The following is an 11,543-nucleotide window of genomic DNA, read 5'->3' as shown; positions in this document are numbered from 1 at the left end:
ATTCCAAGGTTTTCAAAGTCATTTCAAATCACAAGTTCCCATCTAGAGTAGCCAATTTTATTTGTTAGCACTAGCAACTAGTCATAAGGGATGCTATCTAGCTCATAAAGCTTTTAGGCTAAGTTTGATACTCTTGTCTACTTGATAACTAGACCAAGTGAATCATGAATCAAAAAGTAAACTTTGATAATCAAAAACATGTAAGGTAAAAACTTGGGATAGGATGATTGAGCACAAAGTAATAGCTAAGGGTGCCTTGCTCTATTAGAGCTTTGCACTTGCAAGAATATTAGCCTGCCTTGGTTGGTGTACTGATCAAAGTGGTCTTCTTCTTCCTGGAGGTAGACCTCCTCCTCTTGGTACTCCTCGGTACTAGCGTCTAAAAACGGATACGAGGTAACAATCACCAAACAAAGCTTAAGAGCTAGATTAAGCACATAATTGGTTCACACAAGCTATTCTATCATCACAATACTAGTAACATGTTGGTTAACTCTGTTTCCTTTTTAAGAAAAAAAATAATTTCCTCTCAATACAAATATTGATTAGGGTTTCTATTTAGTTCTTGGAAGAAATAATTTCCTCTCATTGAATCTTGTTAAGATTTAATCTCCTCAAATAAGTAATGTACGAACCCATGTTGACCAAGGTCAACAATTCATAATTCTCATTTGGGAAAATGATTTAAATGAGGTAAAGTACCTCATGCAATTTAACACTACCCTAATCATAATTTAAGATCACCAAATAATTCAATATGAGATTATGTAGACCATGGTCACTACCTCATGTTGAGTTACTTGAGAAAAGATTTAAATGAGGGAAAATCTCTCATAAGATTTAATAAATAGTTTTGACAATTTAAATGGACTAGAAATAGCCATAGAGCCATTACTCATTCTAGCCCATGATCATATAAAGTAACTATGTCATAATTTTACATATTCAGATAGACAATATGAATTGTGATTTTTGAGACTTGGAATCAACTCAAAAGCATTTATGGTTGATTTTTAATAAAAGTTTGAAGTTTGAAAAGGCTCTGCCTTGTTATTTTTATCACATTAATTCTACAAAGAATCTAGGGTTGATACCAGTGTAGTTGTTGAGATAATTTTCTAAGCTTTCCTAATATATAAAATTTATTAAATTTGGCCAAGTAGATTTGATTCTATTCAAATTTGAATATGAAACCAGTAAGCAATTTGAATTAAATTGGAGTATTCATATTTGAATTTTGGGGCCAGCGCGGGAAAACTACACGGTCCAAGAGAGAAAAAGAAAGCAGGCCGGCCCAGCTACGCGTCTCGCGCGAGTGGGCCGCCTGACGCTGGGCTCCACCGGTCAGCGTCACATAAATGTCGAACCGGTAAGTTTCCGTCTGCGCCGCACGATTAGATTAGGATCGAACGGCTCACGGCCGTCGTCATCTCCGGCGAGAGAGGGTCACTGGCGCGGTGAGGGTTGGGGTCCGGCGAGCTCACCGGTGCTCCGGCGACGGTCGGCGAGGTGCGCCGGGACGTTGTCGACGACGGCGAAGCTCCTGGTACCGGCGGCGTCTCCTGGGGCGGCTCCAATCGACGGCGAGCTTCTGCGACGACTCACGGGCTCCGGCGGTAAAATTGAGTGGCTCTGGTGGACAATAGAGGAGGGGAGGTGGTCGAGGAGGTCGAGTGAGAAGAGGGGAGCGAGGTGGTGTGGAAGAAATGAGCGGGGGAGTGCCCCTTTTATAGCGGCGGAGCGAGGCCGTGGGCTGCGGAGAGGGTCGACCATGGCGCGGGCGTTACAGAGCCCTAGCGAGATAGGCGAGGGCGTGGTGCTGTTTAGCATGTCCTGGCGGTTCTCCTGGTAGTAATGGCGCAGCTGGGCGGTGCCTAACGCGGTCGGGAGCATGCGACGGTCGGCGCGGCCGTGGCGGCAGGCGTCGATGATGGCGACGGCTACAGCGCTCGCGCGGGCAAGGGAGCATGTCTGGCGGGTAGCTATCGTCCTGGTGAGCACGTGGGAGAAGGGAGAGGGCGAGAGGAGGGCTGAGTCGACGGCGTTCAACGATGCTCTGTCGTGTCCAGGGCGTGTCCATGCACACCCTGGCATGTTCTGGGCGTCGCGGACATGGCGCGTTCCAGGCGTTGCGGTGCTCCTCTCCGACCAAGTCGAGTATAGGCATGTCCAGTAGAGCCAGGAGGAGGAGAGGGACAAGGTTGGCAAGGCTAGAGAAGAGAGGGGCTAGGGATGGCATGGTGCAATGCCATTGATGGACGGCATGGGCATGGAATTGCCATGTTGGCCATGTTTAGGGTTGCAAGGTGGGGGCAATGTGTTGGAGGGGACAAGGAGACAAGGGAAGATCAAAGGCAAATCAAATTTGGGCTAGAGCACTATTTGAAATAGTGAATTTGGTTTTATTTGATTCCTGCCCACCAAGTGTTCGACACAATGGCCGCAAGAAGGAAAATTTCAAATTTTGAAATGAATTTTGGTGGAGTTGATTTGGATAATATTTGGCGCACAATGGTGGTGGTGGCGGTGTGCAAAGTTGAGTTGGTTTGTGAAATTTCAAAATGTGTAAGATCTTGTTTTTGTTTCAATGTTGCCACTTGGCTTGATGATAATTTGAAATTGGGAAAGAATTTGCAGGGGTGTGCACCAAAGTTGTTCACCTTGATGAGGTCTTGGATGAGGTGCAAAGAGTTGGGAGGTTTTAGTTTAGAAAACTCTTAAACCAGGGGCTCAAAGTGGGCATGAGGAGATAAGTGGCAGATTTGACCATTATCTCATGTGAGCTCAATTTGATTTCAAATTTGATTTGGTTGGAGTTTCTTTGATTCAAAAAGTGTTATTAAATGTTTAGGGACATTTTACAACCAATGGCACAAGCCAAATTTGCCTAGGTTAAGGTTTTGCAAAATGGCCATAAGCACATGTATGTGTGAAGATTTGTGATTTTTCTAATTTTCTCCTTTGTTCCTTTTGCTTCCATTAGGTACGGTTTAGGGTTTTAGCACAAGGTAAAAGGTTGCAAACATTCATCATGGCAATCATACAAATAAATAAGTATGAGCACTATGCATGGCCCATATTTAAATAAAAGTTTTTGTTGGTTCTAAATTCTGAATTATGGAAACTCCTTGTCTTTATTGATTTGAAATTTTGGATGTTACACCCAACATCTCACTTGTGAATGTCCTCCTTTTCGAGACCCTTGGTTACAATTTACTTTCCGTTCATAAAATTGCACGCATAGGTCTTTGTACCTTTTTCGATGAACATATGGTGGTCCTCTTGTGGAGAAAGACACTCCGTGTAGCCTTTGTTGGATACGTGGAGAGCGGGTTGTATGTTGTTGACTTCTCTGGAAAGACAACTTCATCTTCTCTTTGCCTATTCGCTAAAGGTGACAAGGGTTGTTTATGGCATCGCCGACTAGCCCATGTCAACATGAGGACTTTGCAAAGTCTCCACAAGGGAGGCACATTCTCGGACTAAAATAAGATGTTTCCTTTTGCAAAAATCGTGTTTGTAGGGCTTGCGTTCAAGGAAATATGCATGGAGCTCCTCACAAGGCCAAGACAACCATATCTACCACAAGGTGCTTGGAGGTCCTACCTGTTGATCTCTTTGGTCCGCCATCTCATGAAACTCTTGGAGGAAAGAAGTATTGCCTCGTCATCGGCGATGACTATTCAAGATATTGTTGGGTATTCTTCCTCAAGTACAAGAGTGAGACTCAACGGACCGTCATGGAGTTCGCCAACCAAGTTCAACGCAAGTACGACACCACGATCCTCGCAATAAGAAGAGGCAATGGAACGGAGTTCAAGAACTACACCTTGGATGACTTCCTTGGCGAAGAATGTGTTCAACATCAATACTCCTCGCCATATACTCCCCAACAAAATGTGGTCGCCGAAAGGAAGAATCGAACCTTGATTGAAGCCGCTCGAACTATGATGATGGAGTACAAGTCCAACTATATTTTTTGGGCGGAAGATATCTCAACCGCTTGCCATGCTACAAATCGCCTCTACTTTCGCAAGGTTTTTGAGAAGACACCATATGAGATCCTAACCGGTAACAAGCCCAATGTTTCCTACTTCAAGGTCTTCGGATGCAAGCGCTATGTACTTGTCAAGGACACACGCCTATCCAAGTTTGATTCAAGATCACAAGAAGGTATCTTTGTTGGCTATGCAACGGATTCTCACACCTATAGAGTCTTCAACAAGTCCAATGGACGAGTTGTGGAAACTTGTGATGTGACATTCGACGAAGATGATAGTTCTTTGGAGGATCGAAGTGCTTCTTGTGAGAAAGGAGATGCAATTCCCCCGGTTACCATAGGGTGGATGGGTGTTGGCATACGCCGACCTCAAGAGCTACCTCCTATGAGTGCCGGGGAAGAACAAATTTCTACTCAAGTAGAGCCATCGACACCACAAGGCCAAGCTTCTTCCATTGAGCAACCAACTGCAAGTCAACCACTACCACAACCTAAAGTTCGACATCAACAACAACAACAACCGCAATGTTATTGGCACCAAATGGGTCTTCAAGAACAAGCAAGATGAACATGGCATCGTCATCCGCGAAAAAGCAAGATTGGTGGCACAAGGCTATTCTCAAGTAGAAGGCGTGGAGTTTGGTGAGACATTCGCACCCGTTGCGAGGCTCGAGTCCATCGGTATCCTTTTGGCCTTTGCCGCTCACTATGGTTTCAAACTCCAACAAATGGACGTAAAGAGTGCTTTTCTTAATGGTCCTTTGCATGAGGAGGTATATGTGAAGCAACCCCCTTGGTTCGAGGACCCCCATTTCCTGGACCATGTCTTCTAGCTTAATAAGGCTCCATATGGTCTCAAACAAGCTCCTAGAGATTGGTATGAGCACCTAAGGGAATTTCTTGAAGACTGTGGTTTTGAAGTGGGGAAAATCGATCCCACTCTTTTTACTAAGAAAGTCAATGGGGAGATCTTCATATGACAACTTTATGTAGATGACATCATATTTGGCTCAACTAACACAAAGTTTAATGATGAGTTTGCCAAGTTCATAACCAATAGGTTCGAGATGTCAATGATGGGGGAACTCAAGTACTTCCTTGGATTCGAGATCAAGCAAATGTGTCAAGACACCTTCATCAATCAAGCGAAGTACATTCAAGACATGCTCAAGAGCTTCGATATGAAGGGGGCCAACGGTATTGGAACCCCGATGCACTTAAAGTGTCAACTCACCCTTGATGAGACCGGCAATGCGGTGGACCCCAAGCTATACCGTTCCATGATAGGTTCACTTCTTTACCTTTGTGCTTCTCGTCCGGACATCATGTTGAGTGTTTGTATGTGCGCATGGTTTCAAGCAAATCCGAAGGAAAGCCATCTCATGGCGGTGAAGAGGATCTTTCGATATTTAGTTGATACCCCAAATTTCGGACTATGGTATGCAAGGGACATGGACTTCTCATTGGTTGGCTTCACCGATTTGGATTGGGCGGGAGAAAAGGTTGATAGGAAGTCTACATCCGACGCTTGTCACTTCCTTGGGAGATCTTTGGTGTGTTGGTACTCAAAGAAGCAAAATTGTGTCTCCGTTTCTACCGCTGAGGCCGAATATGTTGCCTCGGCGAGTAGTTGTGCTCAAATCTTATGGATGAGGCAAACCTTGCGGGATTATGGACTTGGGTATAGCAAGGTTCCTCTTTTGTGTGATAACGAGAGCGCCATCAGGATCTCCTACAATCCGATACTCCATGGCAAGACGAAGCACATTGAGATAAGGAATCACTTCATCCGGGATCACATTGCTTAAGGAGATATTCTTCTATCCTCATTGGAACCAAGGAGAAATTGGCGAAAATCTTCACGAAGCCCTTAGATGAGAAGAATTTCATTAAGTTGAGGCATGAACTAAATATCATAGATCCGTCGAACTTTGCTTGACCGTCGTGCGCACATACCACTCTTTAGCTAATGTCTTGATGGAAAGCACACATGAACATAGGGGGAGTGTGGTTTAAACGTATTGAGCTATCCCTCCCCCATAATGCAGAAAGCTATTAAAAACATACTCTATTTGTCAATCAAGTGACTAATGAGCTTCATGTTGAGTCTTAGTTGTGAGTCCTAGATACATCTACGCGACCTCACGCTATTATACTTACACGGTGGCCTCGGCCACCAACCTCCTCCTTGAGGAGTTTTGGTTCTCATTGGTTCTTCTTGATTTTCTTTGACTTTCTTTTGCTTTATTTATGTTCTTTGTGGGAGATTCACCCAAGCTTGACTTTTCATGTTGATTCTTGCAAGCTTGGTTGAGTAGTACATTACCAGTTTCTTCATCTAATCCCAAGCCAATACTACCTCTTGAGCCATTTCCGTCTAAAAGCACAAGCCTACACCATAATGTGAGTTTCCTGAACTTTCACTACAAGAAAAGTTCTGATCCTCAACGCCCAATTTTTGTCAGGTATGGTCCCTTTTTCGTCGCATATGGGCCTAACCCGACGATATGGGTTCTGTGGTCCAAACTGCGTCAGGCAAAGTCCTACCACGTTTTTTTCGGTTCGTCGCGTTTGGGCGCCCTTCCGCCACGGAAAATCGGATGGTTGCAGAAGTGTTTTCGGGAGGCCGTTGACTGCTGACGTCATGCAAACTGACATGTGGCAGACGCTATTAACTGTCAGTTAACACTGTTAACCGGCTGAAACCCCGTGGTAGATGGTAGGCCCACACAAGGCTTGCCACGCCTTAAGCGGGCCGACCCATTTAGTTTGCAGGCCGGGCCAGCTGACTTAGTTTGACCGGTCAACTATATAACTGGGCTGGTCTATTAGGTACGTGGGCCGGGCCTAACCTCTATGGTTGACTGGTCAAAACTTAAATGGGTCGGCCCACTAAGCATGTGGGCCGGGCCGAATGCCTTTGTTTGACCGGTCAAAGGATAGCTGGGCGGGCCCAGTGAAAAGGTGTACCGGGCCGAATGTCCTCGTTTGACCGATCAACACGATAAATGGGCCGGCTCACTAGTCACGTGGGCCGAGCCGAATGTATTCATTTGACCGGTCAACACGATAAACGGGCGGGCCCAATAAGTATGTGCGTCGGGCCAAATGTCCCTGTTTGACCGGTCAAAAGTCAAACGGGCCGGCCCAATAAGCAAGTGGGGCCCACTTTCTATTATCGAGCCGACCCAGTTAGTAAGTGGGGTCCACCATAAACCAAGTGGGCTGGCCCAACAAGTTAGTGGGCCGGCCCAATAAGTATGTGGGCCGACCCAATAAGTATGTGGGCCGGGCCAAATGTCCTTGTTTGATCGGTCAAAAGTCAAATGAGCCGGCCTAATAAGCAAGTGGGGCCCACTTTCTTATTACCTGACCGACCCAGTTAGTAAGTGGGGTCCACCATAAAGCAATTGGGCTGACCCAATATGTTAGTGGGTCGGCCCAAAAAAATTGGGGCCCACTATCCTGTTACCGGGCCGGCCTAGTTAGTAAGTGGGGTCCACCTTAAAGCAAGTGGGCTGGCCCAATAAGCATGTGGGACCCACTTTCCTATTATCGGTCCAGCGTAGTTAGTGAGTGGGGTCCACCTTAAAGCAATTGGGCTGACCCAATAATTAAGTGGGCCGGCCCGTTTAGTTGGTGCTTCGGTCCACTATATAATATATGTGGGCCTAGTATGGCCCAATAGCATTGTTGGGCTGACGTGCGTGAAGACCGTTTTTACTTATCGGGCCCATCTCGAATTGCTATGTTAACATGCCGGCATATTAGGTGCTTTAGGATTTAGCGGGCCGGCCCATATGTGATTTCGCTTAATTGGGCCCATATATTTACGCAGCACATGATTTCAGTCGGATAGCCTCACTTACCACAAGAACCATAGAAAGAATGCGCGAAAGAACCATAGAAACTAACTAAATATTACATCAGTTGCAAGGCTTTGAAAAAATATTACATCAGCTCAAGGCTTTGAAAAAATATTACAGAACCCAGAGAGATTGAATGGTAATTAAACCTAGCAATACAATGAAGGGATTCGGCAATCTTTTATTTTGTCCGTGCACCACCTATATCTGAAACAAAGACATTACAAGTTAAGACAACAACAATGGAAAGGCAAAGACACTAATATATTGTTTGCCAAAGAATTTCGAACTCACCATTTCCTAGTTATAACAAGATCATTGTAATGCGCACAGATAGTTTACCGGTATGGGGCTAATATAGACTACCAATAAGTAATACATAACAAGATCATTGTAATGCATAGCAACAGCCAGAACATTTTAACGTGGACATATGGCAAATAATAAGCTGTGAGCTTTCTTTTGATGTGTATAATCTATACCAACATAAAAAATGTGATGTTCTAATCATTAAGCAGCTGAGATCAATATAAATAAGAAATCGAATTATTTTGTGGCTTATATAACCGAGCACGTCAGAATAAAACAACAGACTTACTACTGTCAAGTCCCATGCAGCTCCCCATGTTGATACACTCGTTGAAGATGTCCGATGTTGCCCTTATTTATAAAGGGAGTGTTTTGTTACTCTGCATCAAGACACGATAAGTCATGCACATATGAGTTCCAATATGATAAGCAGTATGTATGTACTCCCTTCATCCCAGTGGTATTCATGCATTAAACACCGAAAATAGTGAGCGATGGGCTACGTAATTACACTATATATGTGGCTGGAATCTCTCAAGAATGTGTGTTCATGCATATATATACACACGCAGGCCTATAGCAATACGAAAGGTACACCTACTTGAACCAGTGCAGCAGTTACTAGCATGGCCTATGAAAAACCAGATAGATTCAATAGTTGTATAATTTGAAGTGCAGGATGTTCTATTACTTCCAAATTGACATGAACTACTACATAATAGAAGGCACTTACTTTTGTAACAAAGAATGAACCAGATAGTAGTTATAATTTCAACAACTATAGAACAGGTAATGCAAATCAACATGCTCAATTACTTAAATTGGCCATGAACTAAATAATAGCAGCATTTTACTATCATAACTAGTAATAAACCGTAAAGGTATTATAATCTGAACTTTGTTGTGCAGGGAATGCTAATCAACGCGTTCAGGGACTTAAAATACGTAACAGGCAGCACAAAGAGGGTAGTGAATGAACTGATAGCAGGTAGTTAATTTAGTAGCTCACGACGGACAAACCAGGTGATGTGGGCATTACCCTTCGGGTAACTAATGTTGCACTACCTCTTGCGGCTCAACCAGGGGCCCATGAGGGCACTCGATAGCAAGGTGGGCCACTACATCGGTGCCGAAGTAGAATCCTTGAAGAACAAGGCAAGGAGACGAACAATACAAGGAAGGTTTAGAACTAGGACCCTTTGTAACCTAGTCGTACCCGGACAGATCTCTCGAGACCTGGCTCCCAATATAAGGGCCAGGAGAGAGGCTGCCAAGGACACACACAATCTTAGTAATCTTAGCCACCGCAAGTTTAGAGCTAGGTCCCTACGGAAGTTAGTCTCTCGACGAGATCACAGCCGACACCTTCGGCACCCCATTGTAACCCGATATTTTCATAATCAAGATCAGTCAGGCAGGACGTAAGGGTTTTACCTCATCGAGGGCCCCGAACCTGGGTAAATCGCTCTCCCCGCTTGTTTGATAACCGATGTCTCGTGTCAGCCTACATGATTCCATCTACCCTAAGCCCCTTACGGAGGGCATTGCCGGGGAATACCCTCGACAATTGGCACTGTCTGTGGGAACCCTGTTGGCACAAGACCCGTCGTCGGCAGATTCGGCCATGTCATCGGCAGCTTCGTCGACACCGCCAGCGTCACCACCGGCACCTTCTTCACCAAGCTCAGGGAGTTCGATTCGATTCGGCTTCTTCGAGTTCACCCCGCACAATGATTCATCCCGTTCGACCTTTTCGGATCTGCAAGGAAATTTGGGCATGAAGTTCGGGAGTGTTCATTGCAATGTTAACACAGAAGGGATCCTTCGGCTAATCGAGCCGTTTGTTCCAGATCAGCAAGGAAATCATCGGCTGCAGGACAAATCGTGTCATCATCAATCGATCTGTCGGCTAGCTTAACAGACTCAACGAATTCATCTCCACCATCGACCCCACGGTCGGTGTCCCTGATATCGGTTGGATCCGATAACTCCGTGTCACCCGATATGACCTCGTACTACTGCTTAAACTGCGACACCAGGCATGGATTGGGTTCGAGCAATACGCCGTTCATCTGCAGCGCCAGATATTCATCTGGAGAAGAAAGCATCGACAACGCCATCAGGATGACTACCTGGAGGACGGCGCGTCACCAAGTTTATTCTACCCTCAATGCAGGAAACGCGGGGAACGAAGGAGAAGAAGGAGATATCACCCCCCGCTCCAGCAGACGACGTAACTCTGAAAATAGCGCCAGCAACGACGATAGCGATTACACCATCACGGAGGAAGAGTGGGCAGTGACCCGGGACACCATAACGAGCAATACACCACTTCCCGCCGGGACTTCGGTTGGTACCCTCAATGCATACCGAAGGATCTTGGAAAAGAATCAGGAGCAATTGTCGAATGAGCAAGCTACTCTCAGTCGTCGCATACTCGCAGCGGATTAGTCCAGTGAGCGCCGTAGGGCCTCACACGGAAGCGCCTCTCGAAGCAGTCATGGCGCAGGGAGGCATCGTTCAAGGTTTTCCAGGCTTTCAGAGAATGATGCAAGAGAAATAACGTCAAATTTAACCAAATCTTTCATGACCACAGACACTACGGGTATGCTGAGGCCAAAGACCGTCGAAGGAGCAACCGCGAACCTCGCGGCATATATAATTAATCAGCAACCAGCACCAGAAGGCCCCATGGCCCAAGCTCACCGGGGTGCCTTGGAAAGCCTCGCAATCCTTGGAAATAACCAGGTTCCAGGAAAAGAAAAAACTGCGCTCCAAGCCAGCGGTTCAAAGCATTGTTCGAGGGACGCTCGAGACGAAATCACTCAGAGCAGGATCGACAGAGCTAGGCGACGACGAGAAGCAAGGGAAGAATACGACAACGACGATTCTAAAGAAAGCCAGAAATACGACGGCGAGATGAGAGGAGCTGATTGTTTGAGTTACAAGATCCGCGAGACAATGCCTTGATACGTCTCCGACGTATCGATAATTTCTTATGTTCCATGCCACATTATTGATGATATCTACATGTTTTATGCACACTTTATGTCATATTCGTGCATTTTCTGGAACTAACCTATTAACAAGATGCCGAAGAGCCGATTCTGTTGTTTTACGCTATTTTTGGTTTCGTAAATCCTAGTAACGAAATATTCTCGGAATTGGACGAAATCAACGCCCGGGGTCCTATTTTGCCACGAAGCTTCCAGAAGACCGAAGAGGAGTCGAAGTGGGGCCACGAGGCGCCGCCACCATAGGGCGGCGCGACCCAGGCCCTGGCCGCGCCGACCTGTGGTGTGGGGCCCTCGTGTGGCCCCCGCGTTGCCCTTCCGCCTACTTAAAGCCTCCGTCGCGAAACCCCCAGT

This window comes from Lolium rigidum, chromosome 2 (genome assembly GCF_022539505.1).
Source record: "Lolium rigidum isolate FL_2022 chromosome 2, APGP_CSIRO_Lrig_0.1, whole genome shotgun sequence".
Lineage (NCBI taxonomy): Eukaryota > Viridiplantae > Streptophyta > Magnoliopsida > Poales > Poaceae > Lolium > Lolium rigidum.
Note: the sequence above shows the minus strand (reverse complement) of the source record.